Source organism: Triticum urartu, chromosome 3A, assembly GCF_056163025.1.
Source record: "Triticum urartu cultivar PI428250 chromosome 3A, HENAU_Tu73, whole genome shotgun sequence".
In the NCBI taxonomy this organism is placed as follows: domain Eukaryota; kingdom Viridiplantae; phylum Streptophyta; class Magnoliopsida; order Poales; family Poaceae; genus Triticum; species Triticum urartu.
In genome coordinates, this window is record NC_141875.1 from 49,834,425 (window position 1) to 49,841,264 (window position 6,840).

The 6,840-nt window shown below is 40.5% G+C and overlaps 1 non-coding gene and 1 pseudogene across 1 annotated transcript; both read left to right on the top strand.

The window, feature by feature from the left end:
• Positions 1–1,048: 1,048 nt before the first annotated feature.
• LOC125549629 (small nucleolar RNA SNORD36) lies at positions 1,049–1,133 on the top strand (annotated as a pseudogene).
• Positions 1,134–1,231: 98 nt separating this feature from the next.
• Positions 1,232–1,315, top strand: LOC125549627 (small nucleolar RNA SNORD36). The gene has a single exon (XR_007301407.1). It is a non-coding gene; the product is annotated as a small nucleolar RNA SNORD36 (small nucleolar RNA).
• Positions 1,316–6,840: the final 5,525 nt, after the last annotated feature.

A 6,840-nucleotide genomic window follows, 5' to 3' on the forward strand; every position in this document is an offset into this window, starting at 1 on the left:
TCTTGCCACTGCAGTGAAGATCAGGGATTCACCGGCAACGGAGTTAGTTCTAATATTTCTGTTGTAATAGTTGTTACATTTCTCATGTTTGATTCCTGTTCTGGAAGTCCAAGTAACTTACAAAGTACGTCATATCATGATACATATTGCATGCATATTTGGTTTTCGGTTGATGCATGGTTGGTGTGCTAGCTGTTCGTTAGTACCTGCTGGTTGTTACTATTGCTCTTTTTTATTAAGGCAGTTAGTCTTTAACATCTATCGCTTTAGCGCCTAGCGACTAAATAATGTTTTGTTTCTGGTTAGTTAGGATGATTCGTCCGCTTGTATCCATTTTCCTGAACTAATTCTGTGTATTAGTTCGTTTTAGGTTAATTTTATACTATCTAGGACCATGTGTTTTTTGGTTAATTTTACTGTGTTGGATTTGGAAGCGCAGGCGACCTCCATGGACGACATCGACGATGAAGAGGAGGACAAGGAGGACGACATCGACGATGAAGAGGAGGACAAGGAGGACGACCAGGACATGCGCGACCCCACCCCTGAGCCCAACGAGCTCGACGAGGACATAGTCGAGTCCGACCTCGAGCTCGACGAGGAGGGCATCGTCCAGTTTGACCATGACGGCGTGCCACAGAAGGTCCTGTGCTCTGCTCTGCCTGCCTCATTTACTGCCTCGCCACCGCAATAGATGTTCTTTTTTCTTTTGTAATTTGGCTGGACTTGTGCGTCTCCGTTCTGATGCGTTTGTGCGTGCGTATGTTGAACAGTGACCTCGGATCTGGTGAAGGGCGCCAAGGAGAAGCAGCTCAAGGTCAATGGTCCTGTCAGGATGCTGCTCAACATCACCACCAGGAAGTTCCCCTGTGGAGTAGGTAGCCACCTCCCTCTCTTTGCCCTTCCTTACCAATCCCATTTGCTTAGTAGCTCTGCATAGTATATGGTCCTTGCATGCTCACAGTAGCTCGTTGGTGATGTGGGTCACTATGTTTTTGTGGATAGCTGACTGTTTAGGGAATTTCCGTGACGATGATGATGTTGTGCTGGGCAGAGGATGTGAAACATTTAGACCGTTGAGGCCTTTCCAGTCTTTGATGATCTAAAATTGAGCTTTTTAAAACTGATGCCTAGCATGCCATCAACGTTTTTTTGTTCCTCATCTAGAATGCAGCTCTGTGTGTTGGTGTGATATAATGTAGAGGAGTTGCATGTGACTCGTTTGTCAGCTGAGCATATGATGTTACAAGGAGATGCTACTGAGATTTTACGCCGTTGAAGTATCTTAAACCGAGCTTTTTAAAACTGATGCTTGGTTGATCTAGTTCTAGTATATTAGTTGGGTGAGAGTCTACTGTTGTTGGTGCTGTGTTGTCATTTCTTTTTATGTCGTTGAAGAATAAAAAAGATAAGCATTTCTCCAGCCAATGTCTGAAGTAGTTGCTGCTGTGTAGTCATCGGCTGGACCTAGTTTGGCAGCGCTGTATTTAAAATACCATAGTATCTCAAAGCTTCGGTATTGCAATGCGTGGGCAATGAATACTACGGTTTTAAAGAAAATACATTTTTCTCAGTTTTAGAAAAACTACCGATGCGTTTGGCTCATGTTGTTTTACTGTAGTTTTGATCGATAGTCACACAACTTAATCTAACTTATACTAAACCTACGGAGCTACACGAATCAGTGTGTGCCGGCCGGCTGCATGCAACGTTGTATGGTCTTCTGACAGCTGAGCTACGAAGTTGCAGACGTGATCGGCAGTAGCTAATTACAAAGAATAGGAATCAGTATCTTATTTTAATTAGTGTGGTGCATGCCATTGAAAGCATACTGACATGTGGTTAGTTATGCTTGTGAACCAAGATGCACGGTAGTCAACCAGCAATGACACGAGCGACTTTCCTTCAGTTTGAGAAAAAGAGGTCTAGACCACTTTTTTTAATACTCCAAGAGAACCACAGTAACAACAATACCACTGTTTATGAAACCGTAGTTTTTGGTATAGCCAAACGCCTCAAAGTATTCAAAACTACAGTTTTTCAAAATCTATGGTATTCTAGTAATGCTTTGAAAATACTTTGCATCCAAACGGGGCCTGCAATTAGCACATAGCTGTGTTGTACAGTTGCTTATACAATCAGATGTTGTATGTAGTCACGTACGCTTTCCAATTTTGATCCAATGCTTGCTTCCTAGCTCACGTGTGTCAGTTTTTCAGATACTTGTGACTCCTTGTGCACCACCCCTCAACTAACAAGTAAAAGTAAATAAAATTGTTGTTTATGCTCACTCCTTGTCTTCATATACTTTTTTCGTTGGCTGTTACTTCTCTTCTTTTATATTTAGTTTGGGAATTTGGTATTGATGATAGTACGACGACTCTGTCATCTGATGCGCAAGTCCATGCACGTCGGCTCTCTGGGTAAGAGAACTTGTCTCTCTGCAGTTGCAGTTATTGAATGACAGTAGAGCAAATTGAATTTTAACAATTCTATCTCCCGCAATTAAAACAAATCTACGACAGAGTTGCAGCAAACTAATGTTATCAGTTCTATCTTCTGTGATCAAAACAAACCCGCAGCAGTTTTCCAATGTCAGTAGCAGCAAGCTGAATTTTATAATTATATCTTCTGTGAAGTTTAGGTGCAATGTGTGGCAGTGAAGTATTTTGCATGGCCTGCACTTGTGCAATGAATTTTCATATTGTGTCTCTGTTTTCTTGTATGAATGAGTATCTCATTTTAACTAGCTGGAGAATAAAAAGCATGGTACTAGCTGAATTTGTGTTGGCATTCTTAATAACTGCCCTTTTTTGAAAGGTCTGCTCACAATATATTGGCTTCAGTTTTTTTGATTCTTTTTTGTTGATTCATGTAACAGGTCGTCCAGTAAAGCTGTCGAAGGAGCTCCATGCTGAAGAACATAACACTTGTAGAGCTTGTAAAATATTGTATCTCGTTATTGAACTTGTGGAGCTTGTAGCTGTGACTGGCATACTGTTATTACACTTGCAGAGCTTGCAAAGTGTATGTTAGAGCTTATTTTGTACAGCAGGAGCTTTGTATTGAATCTGGCTGATAATATTTGAAGTGTTACTTGTAGAATTGTTTTTCCGGCGACTCAGACATACTGGGTATTTATTTATGTTAAATTGAAAAAAATGAAGAATATGACCCTGACAGCTAGGACCCAGTTACCAGAACCTCAAAACCTCAAAACGGGGACCCATTTTATAAAAAAACAAAAAATGGGACTGCTAAGACAAAAAGGCCATGACCCAAAAATAAAAAGGCTGCAATGTTGGGCTTGGCCCATGAAGTCAACGAAAAATTAACAGGAAAAAAATAATATAGAAAGGCTGAATTAATGGGCTAGGCCCATGTAGAAAACTGAATTGGACCGGGCTGAATCTTGTGCCACATCAGCTTGCCATGCTGGATGCCTACGTGGCCTGGGGAGGTTGCTAGTGACCAAAACGCCACAGTGGACTTATTTTGGTCATAAACGTTTGCGACCATTCCAGAAGAAAGGTCGCTATAGTCAGTTTACGACGACCAGCTTTTGACCTTTTGTTTTTGGTCACAAAAAGGTCACAAATGGAAATTTGTGACCATTCAGTGACCAATAGAGGTGGTCACAAGTTGACATATTTCTTGTAGTGATGTCCCCGATCTCATCCGGGACTCCGAACTCCTTCGGTACATCAAAACTCATAAACTCATAATATAACTGTCATCGAAACCATAAGCGTGCGGACCCTATGGGTTCGAGAACAATGTAGACATGACCGAGACACGTCTCCGGTCAATAACCAATAGCGGGACCTAGATGCCCATATTGGCTCCTACATATTCTACGAAGATCTTTATCGGTCAGACCGCATAACAACATACGTTGTTCCCTTTGTCATCGGTATGTTACTTGCCCGAGATTCGATCGTCGGTATCCAATACCTAGTTCAATCTCGTTACCGGCAAGTCTCTTTACTCGTTCCGTAATACATCATCCCGCAACTAACTCATTAGTTGCAATGCTTGCAAGGCTTATGTGATGTGCATTACTGAGAGGGCCTAGAGATACCTCTCCGACAATCGGAGTGACAAATCCTATTCTCGAAATACGCCAACCCAACATCTACCATTGGAGACACCTGTAGAGATCCTTTATAATCACCCATTTACGTTGTGACGTTTGGTAGCACACAAAGTGTTCCTCCGGCAAACGGGAGTTGCATAATCTCATAGTCATAGGAACATGTATAAGTCATGAAGAAAGCAATAGCAACATACTAAACGATCGGGTGCTAAGCTAATAGAATGAGTCATGTCAATCAGATCATTCAACTAATGATGTGACCTCGTTAATCAAATAACAACTCTTTGTTCATGGTTAGGAAACATAACCATCTTTGATTAACGAGCTAGTCAAGTAGAGGCATACTAGTGACACTCTGTTTGTCTATGTATTCACACATGTATTATGTTTCCGGTTAATACAATTCTAGCATGAATAATAAACATTTATCATGATATAAGGAAATAAATAATAACTTTATTATTGCCTCTAGGGCATATTTCCTTCAGTCTCCCACTTGCACTAGAGTCAATAATCTAGATCACATCACCATGTGATTAACATCGATAGTTCACATCATCATGTGATTAACACCCATAGTTCACATCGCCATGTGACCAACACCCAAAGGGTTTACTAGATTCGGTAATCTAGTTCACATCGCTATGTGATTAACACCCAAAGAGTACTAAGGTGTGATCATGTTTTTCTTGTGAGAGAATCTTAGTCAACGGTCTTTCACATTCAGATCCGTTATGTATTTTGCAATTTTCTATGTCTACAATGCTCTGCACGGAGCTACTCTAGCTAATTGCTCCCACTTTCAATATGTATCTAGATCGAGACTTAGAGTCATCCAGATCAGTGTCAAAACTTGCATCGACGTAACCCTTTACGGCGAACCTTTTTGTCACCTCCATAATCAAGAAACATATCCTTATTCCACTATGGATAATTTTGACGCTGTCCGGTGATCTACTCCTAGATCACTATTGTACTCCCATGCCAATCAGTGTAGGGTATACACTAGATCTGGTACACAGCATGGCATACTTTATAGAACCTATGGCCAAGGCATAGGGAATGACTTTCATTCTCTTTCTATCTTCTGCCGTGGTCGGGCTTTGAGTCTTACTCAACTTCACACCTTGTAATACAGGCAAGAACTCTTTCTTTGACTGCTCCATTTTGAACTACTTCAAAATCTTGTCAAGGTATGTACTTATTGAAAAAACTTATCAAGCATCTTGATCTATCTCTATAGAAGCTCAATATGTAAGCAGCTTCACCGAAGTCTTTCTTTGAAAAACTCCTTTCAAACACTCCTTTATGCTTTACAGAATAATTCTACATTATTTTCGATCAACAATATGTCATTCACATATACTTATCAGAAATGATGTAGTGGTCCCACTCACTTTCTTGTAAATACAGGCTTCACCGCAAGTCTGTATAAAACTATATGCTTTGATCAACTCATCAAAGCGTATATTCCAACTTCGAGATGCTTGCACCAGCCCACAGATGGATCGCTGGAGCTTGCACATTTTGTTAGCACCTTTCGGATTGACAAAACCTTCTGGTTGCATCATATACAACTCTTCTTTAATAAATCCATTAAGGAATGCAGTTTTGTTTATCCATTTGCCAGATTTCATAAAATGCGGCAATTACTAACATGATTCGGACAGACTCTAGCATAGATACGAGTGAGAAACTCTCATCGTAGTCAACACCTTGAACTTGTCGAAAACCTTTTTGCGACAATTCTAGCTTTGTAGATAGTAACACTACTATCAGCGTCTGTCTTCCTCTTGAAGATCCATTTATTCTCAATTGCTCGCCGATCATCGGGCAAGTCAACCAAAGTCCATACTTTGTTCTCATACATGGATCATATCTCAGATTTCATGGCCTCAAGCCATTTATCGGAATCTGGGCTCATCATCGCTTCCTCATAGTTCGTAGGTTCGTCATGGTCAAGTAAGATGACCTCCAGAATAGGATTACCATACCACTCTGGTGTGGATCTCACTCTGGTTTACCTACGAGATTCGGTAGTAACTTGATCTGAAGTTACATGATCATCATCATTAGCTTCCTCACTAATTGGTGTAGTAGTCACAAGAATAGAATTCTGTGATGAACTACTTTTAAATAAGGGAGAAGGTACAATTACCTTATCAAGTTTTCTACTTTCCTCCCACTCACTTCTTTTGAGAGAAACTCCTTCTCTAGAAAGGATCCATTCCCAGCAACGAATAGCTTGCCTTCGGATCTGTGATAGAAGGTGTACCCAACATTTTTCTTTTTGGGTATCCTATGAAGATGCACTTCTCCGATTTGGGTTTGAGCTTATCAAGTTGAAACCTTTTCATATAAGCATTGCAACCCAAACTTTAAGAAACGAAAACTTTGGTTTCTTGCCAAACCACAGTATAGATTATGTCGTCTCAACGGACTTAGATGGTGCCCTATTTAACGTGAATGCAGCTGTCTCTAATGCATAACCCCAAAACGATAGTGGTAAATCGGTAAGAAACATCATAGATTGCACTATATCCAATAAAGTACGGTTATGACGTTCGGACACACCATTATGCTGTGGTGTTCCAGGTGGCATGAGTTTGTGAAACTATTCCACATTGTTTTAATTGAAGACCAAACTCGTAACTCAAATATTCGTCTCTGTGATTAGATCGTAGAAACTTTATTTTCTTGTCACGATGATTTTCCACATCACTCTGAAATTCTTTGAACTTTTC